This window comes from Camellia sinensis, chromosome 1 (assembly GCF_055761805.1).
Source record: "Camellia sinensis isolate YWXY chromosome 1, ASM5576180v1, whole genome shotgun sequence".
In the NCBI taxonomy this organism is placed as follows: Eukaryota; Viridiplantae; Streptophyta; class Magnoliopsida; order Ericales; family Theaceae; genus Camellia; species Camellia sinensis.
This window is the reverse complement of record NC_138961.1, coordinates 84,755,548-84,768,618: the sequence shown is the minus strand read 5'-3', so window position 1 is coordinate 84,768,618 and position 13,071 is coordinate 84,755,548.

Genomic DNA, 13,071 nt, shown 5'->3' with positions numbered 1-13,071 from the left:
GTGAACCACTCCCTAACTAAAAAGGGCTCAAACCAGCACTTTTAGGCCACAAAAATAGAGTTTTCTCAGTTCAAAACCAGCCCCAAAACAGTAAGAAAATATGGTAAAACAAGCTTGCAAAACAAACTAAAGAAGGCAAGTAACCTACCTCTTGAATCAAAGAGCAATTCTAGGCACAAAACCAAGCTAAAACTACCTTCAAGAGCTCCAAGAAGACCCCAAGTAACCTCAGCTCCAAGGAAAGAGGATTTGATTTAGGATGAGTATGCAAATGCGTAGAGAAAACAAGCAATTAGGCACAAAATTGTAAGAGAGAGAGAGAAAGAAATCTAGAGAGAGATAGATTTTTGCTCTAAATTTTTTAACCCTCCAAAATGGGGGAGGAACCCCCCTATATATAGAAAAGCATGCCTTTAGCTTAGAAACATCCTATCATACACGTGTAGGGAGATGTAGCTAAATGTGATAACAGTTGGCACAGCTGTCAACAAATATTAACAATTATCTGGAAAAAGAGACTGGTGGCTGTCGGCCACCACTGGTAGCCGACCGGCCACACCAATGGCCAACAAGCACAAGCCATGGCCGACAGCCTATAGTGGTGGCCGATAGGTCACCACAAGTTCCAGGTATCAAGTTTTGATCCAAAACAAGGCACAGAAAGGACAAGATTTAAAGGCTCAAAGACGAGGCGTTCCGCCAAGAACTTTGGGCACTCAAAACGAACACATGCAACCATAATCATCAAATGCACAAGTGATGACGTCCAAGTCTTGAGGACGGTCAAAAATGGGGTGTCTACCCCCGTTAACTATTATTAATTATCTATTTGTCTTTGAGGCCAGGTAATCTGTGGCAGGTCACGGCCCAAACCTCTAGGGACGGGTTTAGGTCGTAACAGGGAGCTTATGGGAGCGGTTACCATATCTTGATTCGTCATGGTAGGCATTTAGTTAGCTTGTTTTGTTTAGCATGTATCTCAATTAGGTTATTATGTGTATTTTGGTATTGATGTTGTATACTTGTCCATATATCTCCTCAAATTCCCATCTATTATCTTTGATGGTAGGGGTAATTTGGGGACAAAAAGGATATATGGGCAAATTTTGGCCTTTACTTGTAACTTTCTCTAGGTTTCCTGATAATGCAGGGTTTGTCATATTCTATTTTTATATTGTTTTATTCATCCCTGTCTTTTGGGGGCAGTGTTAGATTTATTATATTACCTGGGGTATGCCGTTTGTAAATTTGAATATTCTTTGTCTTTAATTTACGACTTATCCACCCAAAAAAGGGGGGGGGGGAAACTTCACTTTACCCCCTATGGTTTTGGCCATTTGCAGATTACCCCCCTGACGTTCAAATATCACCACATAACCCCCTTGTGGTTGATGGACTAAAACGCACACTAACTTTTGTTAACAAAAGTTATAAATTGACAATTATACCCTCATCTTTATTTTGTTCTTCTCTCTCTCTCTCTCTCTCTCTCTCCATTTTAGGGGAAACCCAGTTCTCTCTCTCCATCTTCATCTTCTTCTTTTCTCTCTCACCATTTCGAACTTTATATGTGTACATACATATACATATATATATATATACAATCTCATCTTCATCTCTCTCTCTATCTCTCTCCATTTCAAACCTTGTTCCTTGTTCTGTTCTGATTCAGACTTGAGTTTTTTCTTCAACACCTTTACTTTCGCTCTGGCAGCTTCAAGCTCTGCAACAACTTTTGCATAATTAGCAACTTGTGACTCTAATCATCTATTATTGCTTTTTTTTTCGGTCAATAATAATCATCTCTAAATCAACACATAAAATATGAAAGAAATCAAAAGGCTAATCAAAATAATGTTAATTTGAAAGAAATCATGAAAAAAACCCCAAATCAAAAGCCTAATTTTTTACCCAAAAATAGATTTGAATAAATCAAGAATAGATGGCTTTGAAGTGGCTAGGATTATAAATGAAGTTCTCCACTTCGTTGGAGGTTGACAAGCCATATGAGAGGAATTTCAGTTCTCTTCAATCAAATAAATAAATAAAATGGATTTGGATTTGGATTTGTATATATATATATATGTATATATATCAGAGGAATTTCAGTTCTCTTTAATGAAAAAAAAAATTAAAATGGGTTAGGATTTGTATATGTATATGCATGGGAGGAATTTCAGTTCCCTTCCATCAAAAAAAAAATTAAATGGGTTTTGATTTGCAAATGTTTACATATATATATATATATATATATGTACACATGATAAAAAAATGTGTTTGTTCATCCTGTGAGAGAGGATGGATATGGGTGGTGGTTTGAGGGGAGGAGAGAGAGAGAGAGAGAGAGATAAAGAAAAAGAAGGTTGAAAATAGAATGATATCTTTTGTAAATTTGAAGAGGTAGAAAGGGTATTTTCGTTATTATAAAAACAGACTCACTCTCTATAGAAGCGCGTGACTTTCACATTTTGTTATCTTAAACAGAAAAGCTAACTGTGCATTTTAGTCCATTAACCACAAGGGAGTTATGTGGTGGTTTCCGAATGTTAGAGAGGTAAACCGCACCCGGCCCCAACCACAGGGGGGTAAAGTGAAATTTGCCACAAAAAAAAAATAGAGACAGTTAGAGAAAAGAAAGAGAAATACGAAAAAAAAAATAAAGAGAATTCAAATTCAACCTTTTAGACTTGAGAATTGAACACTTAGGTGACTTAGAAAACCTTATGTAAAGTGCTTAAGTTAAACTAATATCGTTAAGCTATAATTATTCATTAAATTCTCTTTATTAGAGACCAAGCATGATTAATTCGATTTAAACTTGGCTACTTTAGCTAATGAAACAATTAGTTGCCGAAGTTGATTAGACACTAGAACAAAATAGAGAAAGACGGAGAAAGTCAGAGAGAAACGCTCCTCTTAAGAGCAAAAAGATAAAGTTAGAGAAAGAAAGAGAAATAGTAAGAAAATCATTCAAATTTATATTTTTGGACTTGAGAATTAAACACTTAGTTGATTCAGTAAACCTTAAGTGAGGTGCTTAAGTTAAACTAATATCATTAAGTTATAATTACTCATTAAATTCTCTTTCTTAGAGAGTACGCATGATTAGTTTGAGAAAAACTTGGCCACTAAAGCTAATGAAACAATTAGTGGCCTAAGCCGATTAGCTCCAACAACAAAAGAGAGAAGGACGGAGAAAGACATAGAAAGTTATAGAGAAGATCTCTTCTGAAGAGCTAAAAGATAAAGTTAGAGAGAGAAAAAAAAAAGGAAGAAAATCAAAGGAAATTCAAATTCATCTTCTTGGACTTGAGAATTGAACACTAAAGTGATTTAACAAACCTTAAGTGAGGTGTTTAAGTTAAACTAATACCGTTATACCATAATTACTCATTAAATTCTCTTTCTTAGAGACTAAACATGATTAGTTTGACTTAAACTTGGCCACTTAACTAATGAAACAATTAGTGCCCTAAGTTGATTAGTTCCTACAACAAAAGAGAGAATGATGGGAAAGACGGAGAAAGTTAGAGAGAAACTTTCATCTTGAGAACTAAAAAAAAAAAAAAAAAAAGTTAGAGAAAAAAAATAGAAAGAGGAAGAAAATCAAAATGAATTCAAATTCATCTTTTTGGACTTGAAAATTGAACACTTAGGTGATATAGAAAACCATAAGTGAGATACCTAAGTTAAACTAATATTGTTAATCTATAATTACTCATTAAATTCCCTTTTCTTAAAGACGAAACATGATTAGCTTGAGCTAAACTGACCACTTAAGCTAATGAACCAATTAGTGCCTTAAGCTGATTAGTTCCTACAACAAAACAGCGATGGAATAAAAAAGATGGAAAAATTTATAGAGATACTTTCTACTTGAGAGCCAAAAGATAAAGTTAAAGAAAAAAAAAAGATAAGATAATCAGGAAAAAAATAAAGGAAATTCAAATTCATCCTGTTGAAGTTGAGAATTGAACATTTCAGTGATTTAGCAAACCTTAAGTGAAGTGTTAAGTTAAACTAATATCTTTAAACTATAATTACTCATTAATTCTCTTTCTTACAGGCTAAACATGATTAGTTTAAGTTAAACTTAGAACTTAAGCTAAAGAAACAACTAGTGGCCTAAGTTGATTAGTTCCTACAACAAAAGAGAGAAGGACAGAGAAAGTTGGAGAAAAACTTTCTTCTTGAGAATTAGAAGGGAAAGTTAGAGAAAAGAAAGAGAAATACAATGAAAATCAAAGTGAATTCAAATTCAACCTTTTGGACTTGAGAATTGAACACTTAGGTGATTCAAAAAACTGTAAGTGAGATTCTTAAGTTAAACTAATATCTTTAAGCTATAATTACTCATTAAATTCTCTTTCTTAAAGACGAAGCATGATTAGTTTGTGTTAAATTGCCACTTAATCTAATGAATAGTTAGTGGCCTAAGCTGATTAGTTCCTACAACAAAATAGAGAAAGATTGAGTAAGACGGAAAAAGTTAGAGAGATACTTTCTTCTTGAAAGTCAGAAGAGAAAGTTAGGGAAAAGAAAGAGAACTAGGAAGAAAACCAGAGGGAATTCAAATTTATTATTTTGGAACACCTAGATGATTTGGAAAACTATAAGTGAGGTGTTTAAGTTAAACTAATATCATTAAGTTATAATTACTCATTAAATTCTCTTTCTTAGTGACTAAGCATGATTAGTTCGATTTAAACTTGGCCATTGTAGACACCCCATTTTTGACGGCCCTTCAAGACTTGGATGTTCTTGCAGGTACATCCGGTGATGAGTCTGTTTGCTTGCCAAGCGCTCGAAGTTCTCAGTGGGACGCCACAGCTTTGAGCCTTTCAAATCCTGCATCCATTTCATCCCATTTTTGGACCATGCCTTGGTCTTTCCCTCCTGCAGTCTATGGTGGCCCGCCAGCCATCTATGGAGCCCTAGGCTAGTACCTTTTGTCAGCCAGCCACCAGTGTTTTCTGTAGATATTTTATGCCAGCTGTTTGCACAGATGCTTGCATCTGTTCCCACATAGAGGGCTGGATCTCCTTGTATAGAATTCATGTTTTCCATATATAGGGAGTCCCTCTCTCATGTTTTGATGTTAGAAGATTTCAAACTCAACAATTTTCTCTCTCTCTCTCTCTCTCTCCCTAGATTTCTCACTCTCTCTTGCAATTCTCTACACTTTTGCCTACTTACACTACACTCTTGCCTATACTTTCTTAACCAAACTTGATCACCTTTGAGTTGAGATTCCTTGAGGCCTTCTTGGAGCTCTACAAGTTGGTTTTGGCTTGAATTGTTGCCTAGAATCACTCTTCTTTTCAAGAAGTATAATATTTGCTTTGTTAGCTTACTTTGCATACTTGTTTTCCTATCTTTTTCTACTATTTTTGGGCCATTTTTGATCTGTCAAAATCTCTATTTTAATGGGATGAAATTAGTGTTTTAAGCCATTTAAGGTTAGGGGGGTGTCTCACCCTTCTTTATTCCTTGCCTCTAAGGCTTTTGCACCTTTGTTTCCCACTTTCAAACCAACCTTTTTTGGGCCTTTAACCACTAGATTTCAGAGTATTTTCAGTGGCAAAAAAACATGTTTTGAAGTCCAAAATTGGAGGGGTTAGCCTCCCCTCCTTGTGTCTTGTTTGCTAGCCTAGTTAACTCCATATGTTAGCATGATTTTCTAGCTTTTTGTAGCTATATTCCAGCATGTTTTTGCCTTTGCTTTAGACTGCTTTAGCTCTATTTTGGGTTGTTTGGGTCAGTTGAGTCTTATTTTGCATGGTTGTAGTATAATAGTCCTCACAAGCTTGGTGTTTTAAGCCATTAGACACCCCTTGTTTAAGTTGATTGCATGTTTTGGTGTTGTTTTGCACTTAATTTCAACACTCATCACCTTTGCAACCTCCCTCCTTTCTTGGTTTTTCTCATTGCTTTGAAAGTGGTTTCAAGCCATTTGTTTGCTTAAGTGCGGAATTGAGGTTTCATACTTAATGGTTTAATCCCTTAGGGGGTTCATTACCAACGGTATGATGCTTCTTTCATACTCAAAGCAACTTGTGTTTTGAGCCTTCTTTCCATTAGAGGACTCTAACGCATCATTTGGACTTAATTGACTAAATAATGGTTGGTAAAGTTAAAATGGGTAACTAACAACTTGGGACTAAAATTGAGCAAGATGTGTTGCATGTTCAATCGGACGTTAATTGAACACAAGAAAAATTGGGACATTTCATACTCAAAGTGATGAAATGTCTCAAGTTTCCTAGGTCTCCATTGCCCTTGATCATGCATGATAGGGTGATGGTTCTTAAGTGTCTTGTTTTGCATTTATTGAGCTTACACATCTTGAATCACAAGCCATCATGCAATGAAATTGTTTGGATTGGTGGTTTGTGGCTTAAGTTCAAAACTCCTTGGGTTTGTTCATGAAAAGAAGGGGTGAATTGTGCAGACAATCCTTGGAAATACCCTCTTTTTTCTCTGTTTGTACTCTATTGTAGCATGATGATCCAGTGCATAAGTGGCCTGCAGGCCACCTTCATGGCCGACAAATGGCCGACTGTATCTACCAGTGGCCGGCTGGCCATTGATGCAACCTTTAGCAGAATGTTGGTAAGGTGGAGCAAAATGGTTCTGGAAATGTTCAACTGTGCAAATAAAGGCTTTCGAGAGCAAAATAGAGGTCTTTTCGAGTGGTATCTGAGCATGTGTATCTTCCATTTCCCGAGGTAGAGTAGTGGCAGTGTAATTAGATATCTTAATTACTTACGTTACTTACATTTGTGTTGTAACTTAATTAGTTAGCTTACTAATTGGTTTATTCAATTGTTGTAATAATTAGTTAATTAGCTTAGCTATTTATTTCATTTTGGTTTGTAATAATTAGTCTAATTAGCATAATTAGTTTAATTAACTTAATTAGCTTAGCTAGTTAGTTTTTGTTCTTACTCATTCGGACTCTCCTTCGTGAGAGCAAAATGTAACAATGTGTATGTCTTCCAACCCCACGTCTTTCTCCCTTTTATTTATCCGCTTTTGATGGTCAGATTAGGGACATGTTTCAATTAGCATACCTCATGCCTTATGCTTGCATCCATTCATCTTGTCTTGCATGCACTGAGGCTCGACTCATCATTCAAACTGCATTGTTGTTTCAATAATTCTTTGAATACGTGTTTAACTGCATGCTATTTAATTGAATCATATGACATATTAGTAGTCGAGCCTATTAATTGCATTCTTCGCATGTGTTGCATTAGACATCTTGTATAGTTCGGAATCATGCATATTTTTCTGACTCATATTTTCTTAGCTTGGAGTACTAGGTGAGTTTTAACGCTTTAGCATACTTGCATAAGTGTGAGTGATTGACATGTCTAGCATGCTTGCCATGAGGCTAAATGCTTAAGTGATAAATTGCATGAATGCTTGTGGATGAAGGCTTATTGTTTGAATTAGAACGATTCAACAAATGTAAGTTTTAAGCCCACTTTGTTGAGTGGCAAATCAGTTTTAAGTCCACTATGTTTGGTGGCAAATTCGCAAACTTTAAGCTCACTTAAGGTGGAAAAATCAAACCATTTTCGAAAAACAAATCATGAAATTGAGTTGTTCCAATTTGAGCAAACTAGTCTGTACTTGTGTGTGTGCGCATCACATAATAATGCTAGCATAACAACTAGAACAAGAGCATATAATGTTGATAAAAATCATATCATGATTAGTAGAGGTCAATCTTTGATCGGGCGAGCGGGGGTGCTCAAATTTATTCATGACCCTTCCCCTCTCGTACCTAAGTTCTCGAGCCGAGGCAAATTTGGTGATAACGGACACGTGGCCTTTGGCACAAGTCATGGGTTTCCTAAATTTCCTCAAAAATAAAATATTTAGGTGGGGACTCTGTATCTGGCAAAGCAGTCCAATTTTAGCATTTTTTATTCAAAAACCAATTTTCCAACCGATTTGTCGGATTTGGACTCTTTGGTGTTTATCAATTTCACATTGCACTTGTGAGATTAGATTCAGAACCGTGGGAGTCCGAACTGTAGGGCTTCTTTTCGAGTTTCTTAGAGGGGGCGCGAAAAGGCCGAGCTACAGAAACTTAAGCTAATGAAACAATTTCTAGCTGAAGTTGGTTAGTTCCTAGAACAAAAGAGAAAATGATGGAGAAAGACGGAGAAAGTTAGAGAGAAGCTCTCTTTTTGAGAGCTAGATAAGAAAGTTAGAGAAAAGAAAGAGAAATAGGAAGAAAATCAGAAGGAATTCAAATTCATCATTTTGGACTTGAGAATTGAACACTTAGTAGATTTAGAAAACCTTAAATAAGGTGTTTAAGTTAAGCTAATATCGTTAACATATAATTACTCATTAAATTCTCTTTCTTAGAGACTAAGCACTATTAGTTTGAGTTAAACTTCGCCACTCAAGCTAATGAAACAATTAGTGGCTTAAGCTGATTACTTTCTACAACAAAAGAGAGAATGAAGGAGAAAAACGGAGAAAGTTACAAAGAAGCTCTCTTCTGGAGAGCTAAAAGATAAAGTTAGAGAAAACAAAGAGAAATCGGAAGAAAATCAAAGGAAATTCGACTTAATCCTTTTGGACTTGACAATTGAACACTTAAGTGATTTTGCAAACCTTAAGTGAGGTGCTTAAGTCAAACTAACATCGTTAAACTATAATTAACCATTAAATTCTCTTTCTTAGATACTAAGCATGATTAGTTCGATTTAAACTTGGCCACTTAATCTAATGAAACAATTTGTGGCTAAAGTTGATTAGTTCCCAGAACAAAAGAGATAATGATGAAGAAAGATGGAGAAAGACGGAGAAAGTTAGAGAGAAGCTCTCTTCTTGAGAGCTAGAAGAGAAAGCTAGAGAAAAGAAAGAGAAATAGGAAAAAAATCAAAGGGAATTCCAATTCATCCTTTTGGACTTGAGAATTGAACACTTAGTTGATTTAGAAAACCTTAAGTGACGTGCTTAAATTAACTAATATTATTAAGCTATAATTACTCATTAAATTTTCTTTTTTAGAGACTAATTACTCATTAAATTCTCTTTCTTAAAGACTAACATGATCAGTTTGATTTAAACTTGGCCACTTAAGCTATTGAAAAAATTTGTGGCAAAGTTGATTAATTCTTAGAACAAAAGAGAGAATGATTTAGAAAGATGGAGAAAGTTAGAAGGAAGCTCTCTTCTTGAGAGCTAGAAGAGAAAGTTAGGGAAAAGAAAGAGAAATATAAAGAAAATCAAAGTGAATTGAAATTTATCCTTTTGGACTTGAGAATTGAGCACTTAGTTGATTTCAAAAACCTTAAGTGAGGTGCTTGAGTCAAAATAATATCATAAGCTATAATTACTCATTAAATTCTTTTTCCTAGAGACTAAGCACGATTAGTTTGAGTTAAACTTGGCTACTTAAGCTAATGAAAGAATTAGTGGCCTAAGTTGATTAGTTCATACAACAAAAGAAGGAAGGACGAAGAAAGTTAGAGAGAAACTTTATTCTTGAGAATTAGAAAAGAAGTAAGAAAAAATAAAGTGAAATAAGAAATCAAAAGTGAATTCAAATTTAACCTTTTGGACTTGACAATTGAACAATTAGATGATTTATCAAACCTTAAATAAGGTGCTTAAGTTAATCTTGTACCATTAAATTACTATTACTCATTAAATTCTCTTTCTTAGGGACTAAGCATGATAAGTTTTAGTTAAAGTGGGCCACTTAAGCTAATGAAACAATTAGTGGCCGAAGCTGATTAGTCTCTACAACAAAAGAAAGAATGATATAGAAAGACAGTGAAAGTTAGAGAGAAGTTCTCTCTTGCAGAGCTAGAAGAGAAAGTAAAAGAAAATAAAAAGAAATAGGAAGAAAATCAAAGGGAATTCAAATTTGTCCTTTTGGTCGTCAAAATTGACCACTTAGATGATTTAGAAAATCATAAATGAGGTGCTTAAGTTAAACTAACATCATTAAGCTATAATTACTCCTTAAACTCTCTTTCTTAGAGACTAAGAATGATTAGTTTGATTTAAACTTGGCCACTTAAGCTAATGAAACAATTTGTGGCCAAAGTTGAATAATTCCAAGAACAAAAGAGAGAATGAAGGAGAAAGACAGAGAAAGTTAAGGAAGCTATCTTCTTGAGAGCAAGAAGAGAAAGTTAGAAAAAACAAAGTGAAATAGAAAGAAAATCAAAGTGAATTCAAATTCATCATTTTGAACTTGAGAATTGAGCACTTAGTTCATTTGGAAAACCTTAACTGAGTTGCTTAAGTTAAACTAATATTGTTAAGCTACAATTATTCATTAAATTCTCTTTCTTAGAAACTAAGCACGACTAATTTAAGTTAAACTTGGCCACTTAAGCTAATGAAACAATTAGTGGCCTAAGCTGATTAATTTGTATAACAAAATAAAAAATGATGGAGAAAGGCAGAGAAAGTTAGAGAGAAGCTCTCTTCTAGAGAGATAAAAGATAAAGTTAGAGAAAAGAAATAGAAATAGGAAGAAAATCAAGGGAAATTCATATTCGTCATTTTGGACTTGAGAATTGAACACTTGAGTGATTTAGCAAACCTTAAGTGAGGTGCTTAAGTTAAACTAATATCGTTAAGCTATAATTACTCATTAAATTCTCTTTCTTAGAGACTAAGCATGATTAGTTTGAGTTAATCTTGGCCACTTAAGCTAATGAAACAATTAGTGGCCTAAGTTGATTTGTTTCTACAACAAAAGAAAGAGTAATGGTGAAAGACGGAAAAAGTTAGAGAGAAGCTCCCTTTCGGAGAGCTAGAAGAGAAAGTTACATAAAAGAAAGAGAAATAGGAAGAAAATTAAAGGAAATTCAAATTTATTCAGCTGGACTTGAGAATTGAACACTTAAATGATTTACCTAACCTTCAGTGAGGTGCTTAAGTCAAAGTACTATCATAAATCCCTGATTACACATTAAATTCTCTTTTTTAGAAAGTAAGCATGATTAGTTTGAGTCAAACTTGGTCACTTAAGCTAATGAAACAATTAGTAGCTGTAACAGCGCCCGCATGCCTCATGCTACAATTCGGACTCAATTTGTGTCACGGTTCTTAATCTGAACCAAAGAGTCCAAATCTGGAAAATCGTTTTGAGAAACAGATTTTTGAAAAAGTAGTGCCAAACATGGACTGCTTTGCCAGATACAGAGTCGCCACCTAAATATTTTTTATGGGAGAATTTAGGAAACCCTGACTCGGTGCCGAAGGCCACATGTCCGTCATCACCGGAGTTGTCTCGGCTCGGGAGCTTGGGTACGATCGGGGAAGGTCAGCTATGTGCACCCCCTTTCGCCCGGTCCGAAGACCGGCCTCTACTAACCGTGATATCCGTTTTTGAAAACTTTATGTGTTCTTAAACCAATTGTTAGCCTAGAATTACTATGTTATGCGCGCAGCAAACAAGTATAGACCAAATCACCCAAATTGGAACAAAACATTTCATGTTTGTTTTGAAATTGGTTTGCTACTCGCAAGTAGGCTAAAATGCAGATTTTGCCACCCTCAAGTGGGCTTTTAGAAAAGATGATTTTGCCACTATCTAGTGGGCTTAAAACTCACAGTTTTAATGCATTATTCCAATTTAGGTAATTCAACCTCCATCCACAGGCATTCAAGCAGTTATATCACATAAGCAGCTAGCCTCATGGTAATCATACTGTCATGTTAACATTCACACGCATGTGAGATGCTAAAGCATAAATACTTACATCGTACTCCGTGCCAAAACAGTAAACTAGTCAGTAAACATGCATGTCCTAGTTCATGTTAAAAAAATGGCTAATGCATCACATGCAAAAATGTAATCTAGGCAGGCTCGGCTAACCTAAGCATGGCATATGAAATGCGATCAACTATCACATAGTCAATTTTTTGAATTGAAGTACGAATGCAGTTAGCGTGATGTACCGAGCCTAATGCATGCAGTACAAATGCATGGATGCACGCATGCATAGCATAAGGTATGCTAAAATAAATGTGCCCTAATCTACCATCATAAGCAGGTAAATAAAAGGAAAGAAAGAAGTGGAGGTTGGAAGACATGCACACACGCACCCACACTTATTACAGATTTGCCCTCGCTCGGAGGGACCAAAATAATAATACAAATTAATTAACTACGCAAGCTAATTAAATATTACAAATTGCTTAATTAATTAACAAATTAACTAAACTAAAGAAAAACAGTAAACCGCCTCGGGGCGAGGACCAGATGTAACACGTGCTCGGGACTGGCTCGGAATCGCACTGCCATGCATAGTTTGCCTCTGTTTTCCCTGCTCTGCTCCTCTGAAAACTGCCAAAGTCTCAGGGATGCCTCTCAGGACACTGGGGGATATCATCGGCTGAGCAGAATTTTCACCGGCAGTAGCATTTAGTCACCGGCACAAAATAGATCCACCGGCCATCGATTGACTGCCGGTCGGCACTAAATACTGCCGGCAGGCAATAAATTCCTGCAGAACCTACAACTCACAGCAGCAGAGGGAAAAATCTTGCATGGCAATGCAATTCAAGCAATTTATGCACCTATCACATTCCTTATCATGTTAATGACTCAAAGGAGGATGTGCCCCGATTCTCGGACCACCAATCACGCATTTCCATGCATGATGGCCCAAAGAATCAAGTGTGCAACTTCAATTTCAAAATGCATGCAAACCAAATAAACACACAAGGAGGCCTAACCTCTATCATACTCATCTCAAGAGGCAAGGTGATGCATGCAAGATGCAATGCAACTTAGGCATACGAGCTAAGGATGCAACATGCCGATACAAGCAAACATGCAAGGTGAGCATGCAAATAAGCAAAGGATGGTCTTAAACATGAATTAGGCAGCTCTAGTTAGGCCCAAAACAGTGGCCAAAATGCTAAGTGCATGGAGGCAAATGACATGCAAACATGCATAGATACATGGTCCAAGACTTAAGCATAATGAAGCCACTTTTCGACGCATTTGAAAGGTACAAACATGGACAATTTGCATGCAAATTTCAGAGGTGATAGGTGATGCAAAACAGCCCCGAA